This window comes from Mustela nivalis (assembly GCF_964662115.1).
Source record: "Mustela nivalis genome assembly, chromosome: 10".
Taxonomy (NCBI): Eukaryota; Metazoa; Chordata; class Mammalia; order Carnivora; family Mustelidae; genus Mustela; species Mustela nivalis.
Window position 1 is genome coordinate 13,002,262 of NC_139029.1, and position 24,571 is coordinate 13,026,832.

Here is a 24,571-nt window from a genome sequence, read left to right on the forward strand (position 1 = left end):
AAAGAGCTTCGAGAAATAAACAAATGAAAAAGCATCTCTGAATATTGATAAAACCTCTCAGAGGAGGGTCAGCTGCGAATCCAAAGCAGGATCAGGCATTCTGTAGGAGGCTTACACCATACATGTGTGTACAAACACACACACACACACACACACACACGTTCCATGAAGAGGCTGTCATAGGGCACTTCTTTCCAACAACACCAGCCTCAAGATCCCAGTCCTCAGTTCCTCTGAACGAAGGTGCCCTTAGTTGATATATAAATTGCCCTGGATATATATATCCAGGGCAGACCCACACCCACTGCCGGCCAAGACTGCACTGCACAGAAAGGCTGTGCCGGCTTCCAGGCCTGGCCTGGCCAAGCATCAGCCCATCCAACCACCTGACATCCTTAGAGCATCTCCCTCGGCTGCCCGCATGGCGACCTGGGAAGGGGCAGTCTACTGCAAACACAGAATTGCTCAGAGCACAAGAACCTAAAATACAACACAAAACCACCAACATCTCAAAGGGAAAAGGAATGGGGTGCTCAGTCTCAGACACAACTTGGGCAAGGGACACCACTGCACAGCTCATCTCTGCTCCCAGGTCACAGGAGGGTGGGAGGCACTAATGAGGGTCATTACACTCACCTTAACTGGGTGCTCGGGAGGATTTCCATCGGGAGATGGAACAATGAGCAGCATTCCACACTATTACTTGGAGATTAGCTCAGTGGGTGTGGAGAGGGAAGAGGGGAGGTTTAACCATTTAACCCCAGAAAGGCAGGAAGTTCCAGCAGAAAGGCTGTCACTCTATCCAAGGCTTGTTGGAGCTAAAGCACAGCAGGAAAATCAAGCAAACCAAAGGGGAATTGGAGCCCTTCGCCAAAGCAGGGGCCTTGGGATTAATGGACTCTTTAATTTTCGAATTTCCTGAGGTTTCCGGCTAATTAGGTCCCTTAGCCATACTGTAATGTGATCAAATTTCAGCTGAGTTCACAGAACAGCTGAAGGTGGAAGATGCCACTGGAGTCGCCACCGGGCCCCAGGGACTGCAGACAAGGCCGGCAGTGCTTGCTTCCAGCTTGATCCGCACTAATTAGGCACCTCTAATTCCCCGAACAATGGCTCAGAGGCCGGCTCGGAGGGCACCATGTAATCCACCGTGTGCACTCGGGGAGCTCTGGTCTGACACTACTGCTTACCGATAATTCTCTAATCCGGTAGGAGCATGTAGACGCGCACGCCTCACCGGTGTGGAGGGCACCCTGCGGCACCACGAGCAAACACAGTCAATCCCGCTAAGCCAACAAATGGAAAATAAGGTACGAGTCATTGCTTAAGAAATCAGAAATTTAGAGACAGGGGCGCCTGCGTGGCTCAGTGGGTTAAAGCCTCTGCCTTCGGCTGAGGTCGTGATCCCAGGGTTCTGGGATGGAGCCCCGCAACAGCTCTCTGCTCAGCGGGGAGCCTGCTCCCCCCACCCCACTTTCTGTCTGCCTCTCTGCCTACTTCTGATCTCTGTCTGTCAAATAAATAAATAAAATCTTAAAAAAAAAAAAAAAAAAGAAAAAGAAGAAGAAATTTAAGGACAAAAACACCCAAGGCTGGCAAGGATGCAACACAGGGACCCTCGTGCTGTTGGTGGTATCATGACTCAGCTGACCCCCTGGGAAGACAACCTGGCAGTATCTGTCAGGGGCTGGGAAAGTGTTCCCACTCGGGATGCATGAATATTACCCCTGGGGGGGGGGCCATCCTACACAAGAAATCCAAATCCCAGGAACACTGCAGAAGGGACCAGTCGCGGTAACACTGTTCAGAATGCAGAAAACGAAGCAACCTACAGATGGACATTGGGGAGATTAGGGACATGCCCATCTGCTCTGCTCTAAGGAGCCATTAAGGAAGGATAGCTGTGAAGACTTTGTGCTCTCAGCTGGGGGGGGGGGGTGTCTTTGGTGATCGAAGTTATTTTTAAAGCACTTTACTTTTAGAGCAGTTTTAGAGTCGCAGCGAAACTGAACAGAAGGCAGGATTTCCCACCTATCTCACGCACAGCCTCTCCCCTTACCAAGAGCCCCAGCAGAGCAGTGCGCTGGTTCTACGTGATGAACCTGCACCGAGACATTGTTCACCCCGAGTCTGCAGTTCACCACCAGGCATCCGCCACACAGAGCCGTTCCGCTGCCCTGCAAAGCCTCTGGGCTCCGCCTGCCTCCGCCCTTCCTCTCCCGCAACTCCTGACAACCACTGGCGTTTTTCCTGTCTCTACAGTGCACCTTTTCCAGAAGGCCCTACTGTTGGAATCACGCAGAACATGGCCTCTTCAGACTGGCTTCTCCCAGGAACACGTGCCTTGTAGGGCTCCTGTGTCTGTTCCTGGTTCGAAGGCTTCTTTCTCTTTAGTGCTGAATACTGTCCCATTGGGATGGTCCACAGTCTGTGTACCCGCTCACCTGAGGGACAACTTGTGGCTTCTAAGTTTTAGCAATCATGAATAAAAGCTGCTCTGAACACTCACGCGCAGGTTTCTGTGTGGACCTAATTTTTCAACTCTTCTGGGTAAATACCAAGGAGAGGCGTTGCTGGAATGCACCTTTAATTTTGTAAAAACCCACTGAACGCCTTCAAAGGGATGTACCATTTGCATTATCACCAGCAAGCTTCTGCGGGTCCATGTCCTCGCCAGTGTTCGGTGGCGTCTGTGGTCTGGATTTGGGCCGCTCTAACCGATGGGAGGAGGGGAGAAGCTCACAGTCTGGTCATAATAATCTTTAAAAAAGGAAGATGAGGGGCGCCTGGGTGGCTCAGTGGGTTAAAGCCTCTGCCTTTGGCTCAGGTCATGATCCCAGGGTCCTGGGATCAAGCCCCACATTGGGCTCTCTGCTCAGCAGGGAGCCTGCTTCCCCCCACTCTCTCTCTCTCTGCCTGACTCTCTGCCTACTTGTGATCTCTGCCTGTCAAATAAATAAAAATAATATCTTTTAAAAAAATAAATAATAAAATAAAATAAAAAAGGAAGACGAAAGATTACATGAGGCCTATGACCATCACTAGTCAAAACTGACATACATAAGAAAAACAAAAGAACTTGTTAATAATCACTTTTAAATTCTGTTAAGAAGTGATTATTCCTTCTACGATCCAAACCTCTCACTGTGAAACTTTCGGAGACTGAACCACATGAAACTGCCAATAGCCAATCACTGTCAGCCCACAAAAAAGGCAATGTCATCTGGTTCAGCTTAATAGCTTTATAATTAAGTTTTAATAACTCCAGGCATTCACAGCATCTATCCTTATTCTATGCCACCACTCCGTCTTAATGTAAAGAAACACCCCAGTGTGTCAGGAAGCTGATGGGGCTGAGGGCCTAGCTGCACAGCGCTGTAATCCAAATACGTGGAGAGATCCTTCGAGGGGGACACGCAACAGCCCATAGAGAAAACAGCCAGTGGGGGCGCCTGGGTGGTTCAGTGGGTTCAGCCTCTGCCTTCGGCTCAGGTCGTGGTCTCAGGGTTCTGGGATTGAGCCCTGCTTTCTGCTACGATAGGGCTATCTGCTCAGAAAGGAGCCTGCTTCCCCCTCTCTCTCTGGCTGCCTCTCTGCTTACTTGTGATCTCTGTCAAATGAATAAATAAAATCTTTTAAAATGAATAAATAAAAGAAAAAAGAAAACAACCAAAGAACATCAATTTCACCATGTTGAAGCCCAATTCTGAAAGATGAGGCTCTCCACCTGCCACGATGTGGAGATGGCACTTCTAAGCTCTAAGTTCAAAGGGCAGAAAGCCTCCACTGGGTCAGAAAAAGCCAGGATGCAAGGTCAAGTGCTGCAGCTTTCTGCACGAGGTGTGTGAGTGGGTGTGAGGGGAGGGGATGGGGTACCCCTGCTGGGCTCCCCTACTTCTGCCCAGCCTTCAGCAGGCCTCCCGCTGCACCCAGGATCCACATTTCAGGCCAGTGTCTCAGAGCATGCTTACTCCCCCTTCCTGGCCTCGGGACAAGACCAAGGCTATTCAGTGAAGTACCCGGATCCCTCGTGCCCAGAAAACAGGATCTGACGGACAGGGACACTGAGGAGCCATCTGCAGAGGTGGAGCAATTTTTCGAAGAGCTTTAAGCGTGCACGCAGAAAATATCTACACAGACACGTACACCAGGCTCCTGGCATCTCGGAGGGTGGAACTCAGGGACGGTTCCCTTCTCCTCATCACATGTTTCTATGTTTAAATAGAGTATTACTTTCATAGTGAGAAAAATAGAAAATCAGTATTTTTTTTAAAAAAGACAATGAGAGATCCGCTTTGATTTACTTCTTTTTGAAACTTCCTACCACTCGTAGCTCAACCTCACAGCCTCTACTTCTGAGTTCCCACATGGGAGAATTTCTCCAAAAAAGGGAAAAGGTGTTAGAAGAAAGCCACAGCACATGCTGGAAGGCCGCCCCGGGGCCCAGCACGGCGCTAGGGGTCTCCCCGATGTCATCCGCCCCCTCTGGCTAGCTGGACAGTGTCCTGGCCCTTTGGGACAGCTGCTAGGGCTGTCTGCAGGCAGACAATGCGCCTCGAGGAATGCCGGTCATCTCCCGGGAAGGGCACCAGGAGCTGTCAGTCGGGTCTCACTTACTCTCTAAAACGCCGTGAGGCAGTTCACGGAGACCAGCGCTCCTGTTTCAAGGAAGCGTGGGAGAGCCCGCATCGCACAGAACACGAGCTTCATCCACCGCGGCCTCCTCCGCACCCAGGACAGTGGGGTTCCCAGGAGAGCCTCCGGAAGGACTGCTGGTGGGTGTGGGGGTGAAAGCTCACAGGCTTGGAGAAGCGGAGTGACTTGCACAAGGCTGACCAGCCAGGAAGCAGACGGGTAGTCAATCTTTGAGTCCAAAACAGCAAGCCCTGCCATCCGCCACAGGTCTCTGTGACACACAACGGACATGGACAGCAGCAAGGCATGTTTCAGGACCAAGCTCCGCCTCTCCCCTCCCCACCCCACGCCCACTGCCACTCCTGGAGCTCCTGGTGGAGGGGGACACAGGCCTGCCCAGCAGGCCTCCGCCCACACCACCTGCTCGCCTCCCTCCTAACCCTCACAGCCACCCACCCCACCTGCAGCACTGCTGTAAAACGCCCAGCTCTTAAAAAACACGATTGAACTTTTACTTAAAACAAGCCTTTAAAAAAAAAGTTTTAAGTGTTTTAAGAAAACAGATCTATTTTTAACATAGCCATTACATAAATAAAGCCTTCACTGAAAACGAGCTCAGAATGAGGCAGATCTGAGTGGGTATGTGAACTCTACAGTCAATGGACGTCCCAGCTCCAGGTAAACGACTTCGCGGAGCCTCTGCGTTTGTATCTGTGAAACCAGGAGAGCCTCACAGAACTAGCCTCCTTGGGACAAAGATTAAATCATCCATTTAAATGAGACAATGCGTTTATTTAATGTCTCGAATCCCACGCCCGGCACACATGGCTGTTCAGTAAATAAGCGCTATTGCCATCCAAGATAAAATCATACACTCTGGTCCATCTGGTCCGACACCCTCAGTACAGAGGGACCCAGACCCCAGGAAGGTCAGCTGAGCCGAGTAACGTCGGACTGCCCAGCCCAGCACCCAGCTCAGTGCCGTAGCAACAGAGGGCGCCCACGAAGGTGCTATGCGCACAGACGTAGTACTGAGAATGAAACAACATATTCACCCAATCTGCTCCAAAATCACTTAAATCATTTAATGGCATGCCCTTCGGCTACAATCTAGAATAATGTTTTAAGTTAAAGAGAATGTTTCAGGGGGCATCAACCTTCGCCTGGACCTGCACTGCCCAACACCACAGCCACTAGCCACACCTGGTTATTTAAGTTCATTAAAAAATTAAATAAAACTAAATATTTGGTTCCTCAATCACACTAGACACATGTGAAGCACTCAAGAGCCACATGCATCTGGTGGCTGCTGGACTGCGCAGATACAGAACAATTCCAGCATCACGGAAAGTTCCAGTGGACAGCACAGCTGCAGAGGACAGAAGACATCCTTAAACACTTTAATTTCTTTCACAGTGATCCGGTTTCCCAAATCCAACTGCCTGGTAACAGCGCTACCAGAAGATCAGAAGAAGACCTCATCAGCCTCTTTTTTTTTTTTTTTTTTTGGATGCAAATTTGCATATTCTTAACAAGATTAATCTCCGTCAGGAAGTTGCAAACAAGGTATTACTGGGGGAGTGACGGTGTTGGGATCTAGAAGGCCACCAAGACTAGGGACAGGTAAAAGTAAATAGTAATGTAATTACCTGTGTTCTGAGCAAACACAAAAATTGCACTAGTGTCCTCCACCCACATCAGTAAACTGAACATGCTTCTAAGCAGGCCAGTGGTCCACTCACCAAGGCTCACTTACATAGAAGGACCACCAGAAGCCCAATAGTTTGCCTCTGCTAAGTTCCTATGGTCTTGCAACAAGATATATTCAGTGCGCAAGCTGATTTCTTTTCTTTTCTTTTTTTTTTTTAAAGATTTTATTTATTTATTTGACAGAGAGAGATCAGAAGTAGGCAGAGAGGCAGGTAGAGAGAGAGGAGGAAGCAGGCTCCCTGCTGAGCAGAGTGCCCGATACGGGACTCGATCCCAGCACCCTGAGATCATGACCTGAGCTGAAGGCAGCGGCTTAACCCACTGAGCCACCCAGGCGCCCCGCTGATTTCTTTTACAATATAATTCTAACGCCAAAATACACATGCGACCCCGCCTAAGCCCAGCACAGCCTCCCACTGGCCCCTTTGAACGGTCCACCAAGCGAGAGTGGAATAAGACCCAGAGGGCGACACGCAACATGGAGTAAGACCTAGAGAGCGACCCCCTCTGCAGCTTTGCCCGCCTCCACCACCTTGTCTGGGGTCCCAGCAGGCTCGCAGCCCCTCCAGGAGCCAGGAAGGCCACTTGGCACCCTTAGCTCCGGGGATGCATATGACATATGACCAAATTAAAGATTCATCTAAGCCTTCCATGTGGGAGGGAGGCCCTTTTAAAACAAAAACAAACACAACCCAGAGTGTAGGAACATTTTAATAATACTCCACCCTTCATACTTACAAACGGGGAGGGATAAAGAACTGACTTGTATTTGTGTGTTAACGCCTAAAGAAATGAGTTAAGAAAAGAAACCCGTCTACACAAAAACTTACCCATGAAGATTTACAGCAGAATCATTCACAACATCTAAAACCTGGAAGCAACTCCGATGTTCAGGGACTGGTAAAATGGACAAACAACGATACACCCACGCCGTGGAATGCGACAGAATCTCACCCAGCAAGAAAAAGGAATAAAATCTCAACACGCGCAACAACGCGGGCAGATCTCAAACAATCCTAAATGAAAGAAGTCAAATACAAAAGACAACATACTGGGGTGCCTGGGTAGCCCAGTGGGTTAAGCGTCTGCCTTCAGCTCAGGTCATGATCTCAGGGTCCTGGGATTAAGCTCTGCATCAGGCTCCCAGCTCTGTGGGGAGCCTGCTTCTCCCTCTACCTCTCCCTGCTGCTCCCCCTGCTTGTGCTTTCTCTGTCAAATAAGTAAATATTTTTAAGACCTTTAAAAAAAAGGGTTTTGAGAGAGAGAGAGAATGCACACAAGGGTGAGTGGGGCAGAGGGAGACAGAGAAGCAGGCTCCCCACCCAGAAGGGAGCCTGACCTGGGGGCTCGATCCCAGGACCCTGAGATGATAACTTGAGCTGAAGGTAGACACTTAACCAACTGAGCCACCCAGGCGCCCCCAATAAATAAATTCTTAAAAAAAAAAAAAAAAAAAAGACAATGTATGATGATTCTGTTTCTATGGATTTACAGAAAAAACAAAACCAGTGTAACAAAACGGACCAGTGGTTGTCCAGGGATAGGGTAGGGACAACAGGAGAGAGGCAAAGGGGCACAGGCGACTTTTTAGGCAGAGGAAACTATCCTACAACTTGACTGTGGTGGTGGCTCCATTACTATTACCAAAACTCATTAAACTGTATACTTCAAACTGGTGAGTTTCAGTGCATGGAAATAATGCCTTGATAAACACAACCAAACAGAGACTTGGAAATATTACCAGTGTGGGATCCTGGACTTGGGGAAGGAGAGGCAGGCTGGGGGAGATGGGCCCATGAGGGCGAGGACAGGAGGGAGACTGTTCATTACACAGTACCGTACGCAAGCATTTTTATTTTTAATCTTGAGATTGCATTGCCATTCCAAAGCTGAGTTACAACTCTTTCAACATTGGACTCAAAGGAGAGCTCTGGGCACTGGCTCTGCTGGGACAGGGTGATCGACCCATGGCTGGTTCCAAGGCCAGGTTCCTGCTGGTGAGTTATAGGCACGAAACCTTAAAGGGGTGGGGGAGTGGAGAGTCAAATGTAGAAAATCATCATCTTCTCTCCCCACACAGGTCAGCAGTGCCTGTCCCAGCCCCCCAGCCACTGTGCTAGTAGAAAAACAATGATGACCCTTTACTGAGCACTTACTGTACCCCAGGTGCTGCTACTCACCCGACATGTGTCACTCGTTAATAGCCCCAAGGCCAGCGACAGCATGCCTGGAGCCCTTACCGCATGCCAGGTGCAACAGGGGGCATGTTACCTGTTTCAACTCGTGTATCCTCCAACAGACACTATGATGGGGCACCAGCCTCATGGTTAAATGACACCCAAAGCTACGCTGCTGAAAATGGAGGGGCAAGGACAGAAACCCAGGCTGTATGGCTCCAGGAACCGGTCTTGACATCTGTGTCCAAGAACAACTCTGTTCCTGGGCCAGAGGTGATAGTGACCACGCAGCACGTCACACACCACAGAGCTCTGTGCTCCTGGCCTCCTTCTCAGTGTGACAGGCCTGCCATGGGGGCCACCCACTCCCACGTTCGAGAAGGAGGCCAGAAGGATGGAAGGGGTTCAGGATGCCGCCAGGCCCCAAGGCCTTATTCTTTGCACCAGACCAAGCTGCTTCCTTGGTTAACAAACCATGAGGGCTGAAACCCAAATAAAAATGAGAAGCACGAGGGAAGACAAATGTTCCTGAGCTGCAGTAATCTTAAATCTCTACTTCTCTGAGTAAGTGAATGACAGGTCCAGGTCAGAATCCTGAACCCCGGTCTGAGGAGCTGGGAGAGGAGAGGTACCACTAGAAGGCACAGCCTGGATTTCTCGAGCCTGGAGGGACCCTGGTGCTCATCGGTCCAATCTGAAGGAGGAGCAGGGAAGAAAATTCCTGCCAGAGATCACACAGCCCATCGGGGGCCAAGACGAGGCCTGTACTCTGGGCTCCACCGTCCTGGAACGGTGCCCTCTGCCCCTGCACCATTTCCCGTACGCTCTGCAGATCCCTGGGGTCTGAGAGAGGTTTAGAGGGGTACAGAAAAATGGGGTCCTGTGCTCACCAATCTATAACACATACAGAAAAAATGTAAATAGCACCTCAAACATGATCTTACAGATGTTTCTGCTTAGCAAGAGGCAAAAGCAGACTGAGGTGTTAGGCTCGAGCCAATTTAAAGAAAAATATTAAATAAATAATGATCAAGGTAGCATAGAAATATGGTACTGTGCGCTGGCAGATGGCCAAGTAGGGACACCCAACCTACACGACCCTGGGCTCATCCTGGCAGCAGGCCAAAGCAAGAACCCAGAGGAAAACGTGAAAGAGTGAGAGGAACAGAAGTGTGGAGCCCCGGGGGTAGCTCAGCCCTTACAAAGGGAATGACTGCTGGCAGCCAAGGGCGTCCATGCCCCACACTCCCCACTCCCAAGCTCTGCTAGCCCAAGCCAACAGTCCTCCCACCCCAAAACTGCTGCCAAGGTAGCCTCACCCTGCCCCTGATACTTGAGCCATGAGTGTTCAATCCCGGTCTCTTGCCTCAGAGATGCAGATGTCACAATCAGATTCTCCTTTCTTTTCTGCTGCCTGGTTCCATTAAATTCCTGGGGGCGGGCCGGAAGTCCCCCTCAGAGCCTCCCAGTTGCTAAGAGCCCAGGGCTGTTCTGGTTTAAAGTATAATTTGGTTCATTATGCCAACCCCCCCTTCCACGCCAGTGCCAGAGGCTGGAGGCAGGATGTGTGGCTGGAAGACACAGGGGCAGCAAGGCTCTCCAGAGTCACACCCACCCACCCCTCAAGGACCTAGAAGTGGGCCGCTCATCTAAAATCCCCAAGGAGGGGTGCCTGGGTGGCTCAGTGGGTTAAGCCCCTGCCTTTGGCTCAGGTCATGATCTCAGAGTCCTGAGATCGAGCCCTGCATGGGGCTCTCTGCTCAGCGGGGAGCCTGCTTCCCCTTCTCTCTCTCTCTCTCTAGCTGTGATCTCTGTCAAATAAATAAATAAAATCTTTTAAAAAATAAATAAATAGATAGATAAATAAATAAAATCCCAGGGACACAAAGGGTGTTATGATCACACTGGAGTCAGACTCGCTCTAAACGCCCAACCAGGCACTCAAGTATCCTCAGACTCTGAGAGTCACTCACTACTAGGAAACCAGCTCTAATTCTCGCAGGGGGTATGCTTCCCCCACGACTCCCCTCCCAACAACAACAACAATTCAAAATTTGTGGAAGAATTCTATTACAATCTTCTATTTTATTTTTCTCATTTTAGAGAGAGTGACAGTGCGTGCCTGAGTGCAGTGGGGAGGGGCGGAGGGACAGGGAGAGAGAATCCCAGCGGACACCGTACTGAGCTCGGAGCCCAGTGCAGGGCTCAATCTCATGACCTGAGCCGAAACCCAAGTCGGACACTTAACCAACTGCACCACCCAGGCAACCCTAAAATCCTGGTTTTTTTTGTTTTTTGTTTTTAAAGGCTCCCTGCTGAGCAGAGATCCCGATGCGGGACTCGATCCCAGGATCCTGAGATCATGACCTGAGCCGAAGGCAGCGGCTTAACCCACTGAGCCACCCAGGCGCCCCCTAAAATCCTGTTTTTAAAACATCGTCACTTTATCCTATGGTCTCATGCATGTGGGATATAACAAAAAGCACAGAAGCTCATAGCAGAAGGGAGGGAAAACCGAAGGGAAGAAATCAGAGAGGGAGACAAACCATGAGAAACTCTGGACTCCAGGAAACAATCTGAGGGTGGCTGTAGGGGAGGGGCGTGAGGGGATGGGTAACTGGGGGATGGGCAAGGAGGAGGGCGCGCGGTGTGACCAGCACTGGGTGTGACACGCAACTGATGAGTCACTGAACACTACATCTGAAACTAATCGTGTACTACAAGCTGGCTAAATGAATTTTAAAAAATTAAAAAAAAAAAAAATCAATAGTCATCACTGTGACTGCCTCCATGTTGCCAGGCAGACACGAGGTGGCCACATACTACACCCGTTTGGCGCCTTGTGTGCACCGCTGGTTCTCACGATCTGCAGATTCCACGTTTACAAATTCACCTGCTCACTAAAATGTTATTTGTAACCCCCGAGTCGACACTGGCGGCCCCCCCAGTCACGCGCAGAAGGACGACTCTGAACTGCCCAATGCGCGCCATCGGAGGCAGAACAAGGCAGCGCTCTGCTCCTGGATTCAGCTGTTGCACCGTGGTCTCCTCAGCGCCCCCCTTTCCCACACACCTGTCTCTCTGCTGGGTCTGCAGTCGAAAAATGGCGCCCAAGCCTGCTTCTGTCCAGCGTTCCTAAACACAAGGCCGAGTGTACTACAGAGCACGTGCGTGTGCTAGAGGGGCCTTGTCCAGACCGGGCAGGACTGCAACGTGAGAGAACCAACCCTATCAAAAGGTGCCCTTAACCAGAAACACACAGAAAATGAGGTTTCTTTTGTGTTTCACAGTAGATCCTCAGACCTTATTCCTCTCATGGCTGAAAGTTTGTGCCCTTTCGCCAAACTCTACTTCTGCTCTGCCCCAGCCCCGGGCAACCACTGTTCAACTCTCTAAGTTTCACTCTGAGCTGTTTAGATTCCACATTTAAGTGATACCATTTGTCTTTCTGGTTAGGCAATAATCGGATGACAAAAATGTTGTGACCCGCGGATCCCAGGGACTGTAGCCTGCATCTCTCCTAGGAGCAGTGGCTCAGGATTTGCTAATTCACTTATCGTGGTGACTGTACATATGTAGGTAGGAAGACAGCTCATACCTCAGGACACAAGCACATAGGTGGGGAGAGAGCTTATACTTCAGGACACAATCACATGTGAAGGGACAGAGTTCATGCCTCAGCACACAATCACACGTGAAGGGAGAGTTCACACCTCAGGACACAATCACATGCAAAGAGAGAGAGTTCATACCTCAGGATACAATCACATGTGAAGGGAGAGTTCACACCCCAGGACACAATCACACGTGAAAAGAGAGTTCATACCTCTGGATACAATCACACGTGAAGGGAGAGTTCACACCTCAGGACACAGTTACACGTGGAGGGAGGGAGTTCATACCTTAGGAAACAATCACAGGGGTGGGGAGAGAGCTCATACCTCAAGACACAATCACATGTGAAGGGAGAGAGCTCATACCTCAAGACACAATCACATGTGAAGGGTGAGCTCATACTCCCAAGGCAAGGAGCTCACATCGCAGACAAAGCTACAGGAACAAAGTCATAGCATGCAATAAACAGATAAGGAGGACCAAAAAAAGCCCTGTAGGAAGACCCTCCCTGCAGCTCAACATTAAGGAAAATTAACCCCTACTTATCCAACAACAGGGGGAGGGACAGTCAAGCAAATGACAGTCTGACCCAGTTGAAATATTCATCTAAACCGTTCCTAACCTTTTTATAACAAGAAAATTATTGTGAAAAGCAGCATGACATATAAAAACCACAGAAGTATGAAGGCAATCCATGAGAACCCTTTAAAAACTGTGCAGAGACAAAGACACTGAAGCGAAACACCAAAGGCTGACCAGGGCTGCTGGCAGGCCACTTTCCCCTACGTTTCTATATTTCCCAACTTTTCTATGATGAACACAGTACTTTTATAATAAAAGGGAAAACACTAAGAACTTTAAAAAATAATCCTTCACATTCCAGAGGGATCCCTGACAGGGGTCAGGAAGCTTCCCAAGGCCCCTGCCCTTGGTGTTCACGCCCAACTAGATGGCCATGTGTCTCCCCACCCCAGGCTGTGAGCTCTTGAAAAACAGGGGTCTTCCTCTCATTTGTTCAAGTGCCCCAGGACTCGGCACAGAGCACAGGGGGCACTCAGCAAATAATGATGGGGGAGGGGGATGGGCAATGAACCACCACTACTCAAGACGGGAAGACTACTGGTAAACCTCATGGGGCAAGGTCCCGTTGTAGAGGTCAGGTCAGGGTACGGGGAGGGCACAGAAATGGACATGGGAGAAATAAGAGGCCCCTTAACGAGTGACCCCTACCAGGTGGCATCAAACCCTCCCACCCCTACCATTTTGGCTCCAACAACTAAATCACTGCCAGTTCCTCTGACGTGCCACACTCTCCCGCACACACTGTTCTGTCTACTGCATCCCCACCATTTGTCCTCCTGGCAAATCAGTCCTTTCATCTCAATTCCGGCAAAAGCCTCTCCCCGGGACCCCTGCAGTGCTCCCCTCCTCTGCCAGACACCCTTTTTGCTGCACCTGCACACACCCCCTTACACCGTGATTATCTTCCACCAAGAGGTTCTTCTGACAGATGGTGTCCCCTTCTCTGAATGGTCCCCACATAGATATGGAAGGGACCTTAACGACACCCACCTCTCCAAGGAGTGCAGAGAGCGTTGTTAAGCTTCTGCACGGATGGATGGATACACAGACAGAATGTAGAGGGCTGGAGTAGTCAGAGAAGGCTTGGTGGCCACGAGCAGCAGAGCCAGTCCCCGAAGGGTAAGCCGGATGGACACCGGAAGGGAGGAAGGCAGGGGGCAGGGGGCAGGGGGGATGCTGCAAGCTGAGGCCCAGAGGCAGAAGGCAGCCAGACTCTGGCCACCATCAATTTTAAGTGGTCCACAGATAAGCATCTCTTACATCAGAAGTTAGAGGAGTCTACTTTCATGTATTCTTTCTACTTGAGGCATCGGGTACTGGTTTTCCACTTATGGTAACGACACAGTTTCCCTCCTAAATAACTTCAGGTTAAAAAAAATAATAAGCAATTAAAGAAAAATGAATGAACAGATCTACTATGGAGACAGACGTGGCAAAATCCAGGGAGGCTAACCCTAGATAGGATATTTCTGTGGGTAGGCAAGCAGCTCTCTCCACTTAGCCAGAACAGGAAGCCAGGCTGAGGAATGGAAGCTGGCGAGGCAGGGAGGCTGGGTCGGCTCCGAGGGCTGGGAGGGCAGCCTGGAGCCAGAGGCTGTCCGGACAGCACCTGGGAGGGCGAAGGGACTGGAAGGACGTGTGGGGAGAAAAATGCTTGTCCTCCTCACCCCACAACCGACTGCTGAGGACACAGTGTAAGGAAGTGACTCTAAGGAGGGGAAAACGTACATCTGTGTGTGTGTGTCCAGGTAAAGAGTCAATATCCACTGCAACGGACAGACACAGTAGTGTCTGCAAACCGGTCACTGACTGAATCCTCACAGCCCCAGGCAGGTAGGTAATTCTAACGTGAACATTCTAGAGAGCTACGACAGAACAGACCGATTCGGTGCTTTGCTTTACTCAATACTATCACTTTTTCCTTTCCTTTTCTTTTTTTTTTTTAGGGAGGCTCCACACTCAGTATGGAGTCCGACATGGTGCCCGAACCCATGACCTAAGGAGCAAGAACTGACCTGAGATGCCCAACCACTGAGCCCCCAGGTGTCCTGACAATCACACTGTAACGGCTGGTTTTAGTTTGATATTATATATACCATAATGCTGCTCTACCTCCATTTCTCAACCGAATGGCGGGACAGCCACTTTCCCCAGAGCCTGGCTGCTACAATCATGGTCCCTTACGGACACGGCAACAAAGCAGGAGCTAAAATCAAAGGGACCCTGGTTTTAGTCCAGACCTGTCCCTTGATTTCTTCTTAACTAAGGGAACGGGCTTTGTGGGCTGGTCGACCCTACTGCCACGAAGCTATGTCATGTTGGAAAGTGTGATCTTTGCACACATCACTGGAAAAGCATGTTCAAAGATGAGTTTCCAAATGCACTGAAGTTTTTGCAGCAGAAAACAGAGGACTCTCATCCCAACTGCACTAGTGATTTTCTGTAGGATCTAGACAAGCCTCAAGCCCTGTGTGTGCAGCAAAATTCCACAATGGCAGAGGTTATGTGCAACAGCTTTCAAGTTAAGACAGTCAGGTTCAAATCTGGCTCTGTCATTTACTAGCAATTTACATCAAGTCTCTAAATCTCCATAATTATGATTTACATAAAGTCCTAAATTCACAGGATACCATGCTTAGGAGAAATCTGGGCACTAAAGAGGATAATGCATGTTAAGTGCTAAGTAAAGTAGGTAGCGACAGATGCTAGGACCTTCCTTATTGACTCTGAGGGCCTGCAGAATGCTTCAGCTGACTTAGAATCTGCTTGTACTTGTTACAACACACGGCCCATGATCTGAGGCTTGGAAATTGTTTCTTCCCTTTCCTGAGAGATTCCGGCATGTTACAGAATTCAATTCCTGGGATTTTATTAGTTAACTCAATGGCTCACAAGGCACTCTGAGCTCATCATATGGAGGTCCAACACTCTATTTGTGTGTCCATGTTCTGCCAATTAGTCACATGATGGGAGGGCCTTTCCCTGGGGACCATGGCAACCATTTCTCACTTGTTATTTCAAGAAATGCCTCCCCAAAAATCAATATGTACCAAACAGATACTGTGGAATCAAAATAAAAGCAGGATCCTGGGGAAAATTCCCAGGATGCCCCTGCGTACCCTCCATCTGGAATTCAGCAAGCTCAGAAACCACACAGGCTGTGACCAAGAGAGGAAAAGCCTTACAGTTTTATTTATTTATTTATAAAGATTTTATTTATTTATTGACAGAGAGAGATCACAAGTAGGCAGAGAGGCAGGCTGAGAGAGTGAGAGGGAAGCAGGCTCTCTGCTCAGCAGGGACTCAATCCCAGGACCCTGAGATCATGACCTGAGCTGAAGGCAGCGGCTTAACCCACTGAGCCACCCAAGTGCCCCTACAGTTTTTATTGATATGCAAAAGGACAAGGGAATTCTACATAACAGCTGGATAATCCGTTCTGGAGGAAGTGATTTAAAGGAAGAACGAAGAAATCAAGGTCGTTAAGAAAACATGAAGATGGGACCCATTTTCCAGGCATATCACTTCCTGCTAATAATAAGACAAAAAGGAATAGAGGCTTCCACGAGCGGAAACTACAGAGACCCTACCCACGCTGCAGACAGGTGCCAATACCCACAGCTTAGCACTGTCAGCTCTCTGCTTGTCAAGAATCTCTTCCAGAGGGGCGCCTGGGTGGCTCAGTGGTTAAAGCCTCTGCCTTCAGCTCAGGTCATGATATCAGGGTCCTGGGATCATGCCCCACATCGGGCTCTCTGCTGAGCAGGGAGCCTACTTCCTCCTCCCCCACCTACTTGTGATCTCTGTCAAATAAATAAATAAAATCTTAAAAAAAAAAAAGAAAGAAAGAAAGAAAAAAAAGAATCTCTTCCAGTATCTTCGATTGGTTTTACCTCTTGGGGCTGGACTAATTCCACTGGTTCTGTAGGTAGGCAGACGACTACAGCGTCTCTGCTCGTCTGTGACCCTCGCAGCAGGTGTAACCCAGCGAGGGCATGAAGTACGTTGGTCCTGAATCCAAATGCTAGCGTGGTCACATAGATGTAACAGCTATTATAACCCCACACTCCATTATTTCAGTCCACCTGGATGTGCACACTACAGAGGAGAAAGGGCAGGCAGAAAGAAAGACTACAGGGTGCTCAGGGTCTCAAGAGTGATTCCAAACTGTGACTACAGGTTAGCAGTTACATTGGGGGAGACAAGGCTCCCTTTTAAATGAAGAACTACAACGACTGCAAGCTCATTCCTTAGCATCTTTTTTTTTTTTTTAAAGATTTTATTTATTTGAGAGAAAGAGAGCATGAGCAGCGGGAGGGGCAGAGGGAGAGGGAGAAGCAGACTCCCTGTCGGGAGTCCAACACAGGGCTCGACCATAGGACCACAGGATCATGACCTGAGCCACAGGCAGATGCTCAGCTGACTGAGCCACCTGGGCGCCCCTCATTCTTGCAGCATCTTAAGATGTGCTTCAAGTCATCAAAACAGAACCAGGGGCAGCCATCTAACAGACAGTCTGCTTTGAGCTGCAAAAGGTACAAAAGCACTGAACACTGGCTAGAAACATCAACATACTTTCCTCTGTACATAAAAACCTCATCCTCGGACCAGCCTTCCCTGAGTACTGACAACTGGAACCTGGAATCAGAATGGAGGGTTTTTGGTTTTTGTTTTCTTTAAAAGATCCTTATTTATTTTTTGAGAGAGAGAGAAAGTGAATGAATGCACGCATGCACGTACAGCAGAGGCAGAGGGAGAAGCAGACTCTGAAGCTGAGCAGGGAGCCCAATGTGGGACTCGATCCCAGGAATCTGGGATCATGACCTGAGCCGAAGGCAGATGCTTAATGACTGAGCCACCCAGGCACCCCAGAAGACAGAGTTTAAAGGCCACCTCTGCTCCTTACTAGCTGTGTGACCCTGTATAAGACACCTCTTAACTTCCTGGGCTCCCATTTCCACATCTGCAAAACGTTTTGGGGGGCCACGATCAAAATGGGGCTATGGTATAGATTACATAATTAGATGACTACGGTATCCATAGTGCTCAGCACAGACTGGCTCAGTGCAAGACCCCTGCGTGATAAATCCTCCAGGCTGATGTGCAGAGGGCTTCCCAGAGCACGGCCCCTAGAAGCCAGAAAGTCAGGGCTTCCCTTCATTGTGATCATTACCTCTGCTTTTTATTTTTATTTTTTAAAATTTTTTTGAAGATTTTATTTATTTGACAGACAGAGATCACAAGTAGGCAGAGAGGCTGGTAGAGAGAGAGGAGGAAGTAGGCTCCCCGCTGAGCAGAGAGCACGATGCAGGACTCAATTCCAGGACCCTGAGACCATGACCTGAGCCGAAGGCAGAGGCTTTAACCCACTGAGCCACCCAGGTGTCCCTACATCTGCTTTTTATTTATTTATTTATTTTTAAAAAAGATTTTATTTATTTATTTGACAGAGAGAGATCACAAGTAGGCAGAGAGGCAGGCAGAGAGAGAGGAAGGGAAGCAGGCTCCCTGCTGAGCAGAGAGCCCAACGTGGGACTCGATCCCAGGACCCTGAGATCATGACCCGAGCCGAAGGCAGCGGCTTAACCCACTGAGCCATCCGGGCGCCCCTACATCTGCTTTTTAGATGATGGTATTCCTCAATACATGGATTTTTTTTTTAATTTTTTTTTAAGATTTTATTTATTTGTCAGAGATCACACGTAGGCAGAGAGAGAGAGAAGCAGGCTCCCCACCAAGCAGAGAGCCTGATGTGGGGCTCAATCCCAGGACCGAAGGCAGATGCCTTAACCCACTGAGTCACCCAGGCGCCCCAATACAGGGATTTTTAGATTCAACTCAATTCTCTTCCCCACGGTATGATGTAATTTACACGATGAATGATGAAGTTCCTACAGATAGTAATGAACCTGTATTAAATGCCCACATAGGAGGCCTGAGCCACAGCACTTCATGCACACTGTTCTTATTTAACCCTCTAGCTGCTGGTGAAGAGGCGGCTAGTGTGTCCATTTTTCAGATCAGGAAGCTGAGGCTCAGCCAGATGAAGTGACTAGTTCCAGCTCCCACAGTTCATGGGCACCCACGGAAGAAATAAGATCCAGGAGTCTCCTCCCACTATACCTTAACAGGCTGCCTTCCAACAAGTGTCTTCTCTGCCCATTTTCTTTTATTTTGCCTCCTTTCTCCCTAAACCCCAACACTCTACCTTCAAACCCACACATGTCCTCAGAACACTCCCCATTGAGGCAGTGAAGTCGCGCCCGTCTGTGATAGCGAGCTCACAAATGCAGCTCTGGTTAGCAGAAGCTGGGCGCACCTACGGAACCCTGCCGTCGCCAGCAGAGACGAAAATGGCTCAGGTACAGGGGTACCGGGGGGGGAAGAGACAGCCATCACTGATTAGCACCACGCCCTGCTCCCCTCAAGGCCTGGATACCAAATGTGACTGGCACTTCAGGGTTGGCCACTCGAGCCATTTTCCAGAAGAGTGACTCTTATTATAACCTGGAACCAAAGAGCCCTTTCAGACACCGTATCCGGGGATAGCCAGGTGCAGCAGGGCAAGGCCCACAACCGACAGGAGTTTCCCCTGAGCTACAGGAGAAGGACCACTTCCCTGCGAGATAAGCCAGGACACAAAGTCTAAATTCCTTCCAACACCAAGCAAAGGGAGTTTCCACCTCGAGGTCTCTTCCGGCTCCAACAGCATGTGAAGACTCTTGTCTCTAATAACACCACCATCTCATTACTGACTTAATAACAATAACATCACTGCGTCCGGCTTCACAACATGGAAACTGAGGAAGGGAGAAGGCAGCCATCCAAACCTGCAGGCTTGAATCTGAACTCGGGCTCCCGGCCGGGCCCTTCACCACCCCTTCGCGGAACCCCGACTGCCTGCGATCACTCGGGAACTCCAGGCCAGTCCCGTGACTCTGCACCAAGTGCTGGGTGCGCACCACGTGCAGAGCCACCAGCGAAGGGCTGAGCCTCTAGGACTACCGCCACCACCAGCGCCTCCAGAAACCTTCAACGCCAGGGCGGCCAGAGCTGAAGGGTGCACTGACCCCTTCCTGGAGGCAGGCCTTGCCCAGCTCCTTCCATTCTTGTCACCTCTACCTAAAGTGACCCTGACACCAACTCCGCCCAGCCAGAAAGTCTCACCCTTGGAAGCGGCAGGGGCACTCACATTTACTAAAGGCCTAACAGACATTCACTCATGCAACAAACCCTACGGCGCAATGGCCCATGTGCCAGGAACAGCAGGACACCGTGATGACTTTCATACTCTGAGGGGGCACTTATCATCCATCTTCCTTCCTCAGGATAAGAAATATCTTTGTGAGGGTCACCAATTGACGCTGCTCAGGGTCAAATGGCCTTTGAAATGGGCGGCTAAACTCTTTCCCCTCAGAGGCCCTGCAACCCGCCGCCGTGTGTGGCACCCTGGACTGGGCTGGAGCTCCACGGGAAAATGCCAAGGGGGTCCTGCAAGGTTCTGTTCAACCAACAGTTGTCAGCGGGAGGCTGTCACCATCACTAGGATATGTACAAAGATCCATTGCCCTACCCAAAATACCAAGACACAACCCTTCGACGGCCGGCTAAGACATATCACCCTTTGCAAAAAACAGGCCACAGCTCAGAAAGATCCAGTCACTTTCATTTTAACAGCCTGATCCAACAAAACCTTCTGAGGTCTAAACCCAGACTTCAGCCACCATGGCTGGACATGCAGGTGAACCTCTCGACCTCTGCTTCCTCATCTTTAAAATAAGCATCTTGGCGAATCCACGCAGGACAGGCGGGGTAGCAGAATTCGGGAAGCAGGCACTTCTGAGAGGGTCCGGCCCGCAGGGGGAATGCTAACTAGCTGGGGGCCTTTCCACAAGCTCCTCAACCTCTCCGAGCTTCAGTTCCCTCCTCTGTGTAATGAGGAAACCACCATCACAGGGTTGGGTTGAGGAAATTAAAGGTCGTGACTGCATTCAGCAGAAACAGTGGGAGAAGCAAGGCACCTTCCAGACCCATGAGACCCAGGAGGAAACACTCAATAACCTAAGGGACGAAGACTGCTAACTCGGGCACCTGCAATTCCCGCTGCACAAGGGCACTCTTGAAGACCAAATCTTGAGGACTCAAATCTCAGGACGACCAGTGGTCCCCAGCTGGCAGGAGGGGGTAGGCGAGAAGCAAACACAGTCTGCCCTGGATGTTCTCCAAGAGCAAAGCAGGGAAAGGGGCCCAATGCGGGCCCTGCTGCCGAGGGGTGCACGCCCCCCAGTGGTGCCATCCAGCCCCAGTGACTACAAGGTAGGGGCGGGGAGAGGGCCAGTTGGTGAGCAGACAGGCTGTGTTCAGCAAAGAAAAGGATTGACAAAAACAAAGCCAGATCCATCAGGGGAGCATGCGACTCCAGATCTTAGGGTTGTAATTTCAAGCCCCACGTTGGGTACAGAGATTACATAAAAATAAAATCTTAAAAAAAAAAAAAAAAATCAAAGCCAGAGAGATGAGAGAGAAATTTAAGAGTAGCTCCTTCGGTGGCCACAGTGGCTAAAATCGGGTTTTTCACCAGGAGGTGTGGCGGATAAAAGCTCCCCCTTTCAGTTTCTTAGCAAAAAAACTCTTTATGTAGCCCATCCCTGTAAAATCAGACATACCCCTTCAGGGCCAAAGCTTACCACGCAGAACCTTGTGTAGCAACATCAGATAGAGCGAGCCAACCCCAAATCCTCCATCCACTAATCATGGCTACGGATAAGCACGAGGGCATTTGGTACCACCAGAAAACACACAATTCCCCCGGGAGGCTGCTTGTTACTCAGCCCAGCAGAAAGTACATGCAAAAGCATCTTTTCACAACCTTAAATTTTAAATTAAAAATATTTAACTTAGGGGGGCACCTGGGTGGCTCAGTGGGTTAAAGCCTCTGCCTTCAGCGCGGATCATGATCCCAGAGTCCTGGGACCGAGCCCCACATCAGGCTCTCTGCTGGGCAGGGAGCCTGCTTCCCCCCCCCCCTCCCTCTCTCTGCCTGCCTCTCTGCCTACTTGTGATCTCTGTCAAATAAATAAATAAAATCTTTAAAAAAATATATTTAACTTGGTAAATGTTGAATGAATTCTCTGCCTGAATCTCAGAGAAACCTCTGAAACAGTAAGCCCAGATAATATTAACATAACAAACTCTGAGCAGGAAGCCTTCAGTGGTGGGTGCGGATGTTCAGGGACTGAGCTGGGGCAACTGCGGGACCTCATGGCCAGAAAACAACAGACTGCAAGCCCTCAAGACTTCCAGCCTTTAGCAGGGGACTTCTTGGGCTCTCAGCAGAACGGGAGAGCTACACTGCCTTCCAGGTTGGCTGGGAGGTTCGGTGGGCCACCACCTAGCAAGCGTCCATATTCGTAAAATACCAGGTCACGGCCAACATTCCGGCTGCACTTACAGAGTGCCAGGCACCATCTACACTTGCCACACACAGGCTCACCCGACCCTGGGACAAGTTGATGGCTCTGGGAGCCACTGGGGCTGCTGTCTTGGAAGAAACAGGGCTACTGGACTGGAGACTTCTCACTAGGAAAGTTGCAGAGGAAGGCTCCCTTTCATAAGTCTCCAGATGCTGCTGGGGTGTGACCAGGAGGGAGAAGGGAAAGCAAGTGGCTCCCTTAAGCTCAAGCCCTTCTGTTGTAGACTTCAACTTCACCCAGCTGGGTCTGCACCTGGGCCCCAGGCCGTTAGACTCTAAGATTTCCCTGCGTCCATCCACCTCCTCCATGTAAGACTCATACTCTACTAGGTCTGTCTGATGGCTCCGTGAGCATCCATGGAATGAATGAACAGCTGGATGGGAAAAAAACCTAGATGCAGCAGCGCCAAAGGTCCAGAGCTCGGGCTCCAGGGTCAGACTGCGGAGGCTGGCCTGGGTTCTCGCTGGCCTGTGCCTGCGTAATGAGGGTGAGATGAGAACCCGCCTCACAGGGCTGCTTTGGGTATTAAAAAGCCGTCAATAAAAACCAGCTCCTGCTATTTATTCGGGACACCATGCAGGGCCCTCACCAGGTCCTTGCCACCGTAGGAAGACTGGCTGTCTTGGGCCGTTGTTTGCCCTGAGCCTAAGGCCAGCAAGCCCTGCAGAACTGGGAGCCACCCGCAGACACAGAAACGGCTGGGCTAACCACTAAAATCCCTGCTCTGTTGTTAATAGGATATCAAGGCTTTGCAGACACTACTATCTAGGATTTCAAGTGACCAGAAATAGCAGTTGGATCAATGATAAAGCCCCCTATCGGAAGAGGGTGGGAGGGGACGTTAGGAGTCACCTAACTAGAGAGCTGGGAGGGGGTGGCAGAAGCGTCCCCCTCAGCCCCAGAGGTGGTAAATCACAGCATTTCACTCTGCTTTCCTAACTTTATCTTTTTCAACCATGTGTTCCTTTTCACACCCATGGCCTCACAGGGCCTGGGACCCTCCTAACCCCGCAGGCTGGTACTGGCAGATGCCTCCAACCCATCGCTCACCTCCTAGGGCCTCTGTGCACACCACGGCCTAATGACGCTTCCTAAAATACCACAACTCTGCCAGCCTCCTCCAATTTCTACCTGCCCCGCCACATGCTTAGCTGGCTCCACACTGTCCCGGATCGAATGCAAACTCCTGAGCTTAGCAGCTCTAGCGCTCCCCAACACACTCCCGGGACTGAGGCACCCGCTCTGTCCACTCTGTGGCTGGTTTCCAAACGCACAAGGCTGACCGTACCCCTGAACTTTGCTTTGGTCCCAGGCAGTGCCTAGAATGGCTTCTCCTTGACTGCACCCCAGCCTTCTGCCTGGGCTTCACACCCAGCCCCCACCCACTGCCTGTGAGCTTAAGTGGTCTGCAGGGCTTCCTGGAGGAAGTAGAACGCAGGCCAAGCAGACAAGTTCCCCATGCTATTTAAGCCTTTTCTATACTGTGTCCTTCTGCTGCACTCAACTTTTTGGATGTATCCTGTGTCCCTTTCTTGATTAGAGGACAGGGATTATGGCTTCTATTGGTGCACCTTACTCTCCCATATGCAGAATAAGACAATAATCAAAGCTACCAACCACTGTGTGCCAAGCATTGGGTTAAGTGCTTACAAATTTTCCCATCTTTCTCCCGGTAGCCCTATAAAAATGTTATCCTCATGCTACAGATGAAGAAACTGAAGTCAGAGAGGAGAAGACCCACTTCAGATCACATGCAGAGCGGCAGACACGGGACTCCATCCCACATGCGCCCAACGCCAAAGCCCACATTCGCGGAGCAGGCAGCAAACAAAGCGCAACCGGTCTCAGCTCTCTCCACGCCTTCACTCGGCGATGATGAAGCACCTACAAGCCCAGGCGAAGTGTGGGGCGGTTAGTGGGAACCAGGCAGACAAGGGCCCTGCTGCCCGGAGCTCACAAGCTCTGTCCCCAGTCTGGGAAAGAGGGCAAGGACTCACAAGGGCCTCCACCAGCACAGACAAGGCATCCAAACTGCAGACAGACAGCATCAGGCTGTGTGCACAGGAGCCTTTTCTGCAGGGGAAGTAGAGCCTCGGGCTCTATTAGAAAAGCTCTTCAAGACATAGCCCATAGCCAAGCGAACGCCAGCAGGCAGTCAGGAGCAGTGGACAGGGGTCTATCTCTGGGCTCAGAAAACCCAGTTCCTTCACTTCAGAGCCACGGAGGGCCTCACCACGTACCCTTTCGAACATCATCTGTAATACGGTGACGAGAATAGTAACAGTGAGCATGTATGTAATTACGTGCCCGATGCTGCTGGAAGGACTTGAGGCCTACTGTCTCATTTAATCCTCGAAACAAGCCTTATGAGGAGGTCCT

General features: G+C 50.2%; 1 protein-coding gene and 2 long non-coding RNA genes across 6 annotated transcripts in view; 1 reads left to right on the plus strand and 2 right to left on the minus strand.

The window, feature by feature from the left end:
• Positions 1-24,571, minus strand: part of CAPZB (capping actin protein of muscle Z-line subunit beta) — a 126,448-nt gene that overhangs the window by 97,155 nt on the left and 4,722 nt on the right. The window lies entirely within an intron of this gene.
• LOC309841510 lies at positions 10,828-14,749 on the minus strand. The gene is made up of 3 exons (XR_014299158.1): positions 14,356-14,749; positions 12,312-14,188; positions 10,828-12,235 (listed from the first exon to the last, which is right to left on the minus strand). It is a non-coding gene; the product is annotated as an uncharacterized lncRNA (long non-coding RNA).
• LOC309841513 overlaps positions 21,016-24,571 on the plus strand; it is a 268,973-nt gene continuing 265,417 nt past the window's right edge. The window contains exon 1 of the long non-coding RNA XR_014299161.1: positions 21,016-21,640. This is a non-coding gene — a long non-coding RNA (uncharacterized lncRNA). The remainder of the gene's footprint in view (positions 21,641-24,571) is intronic.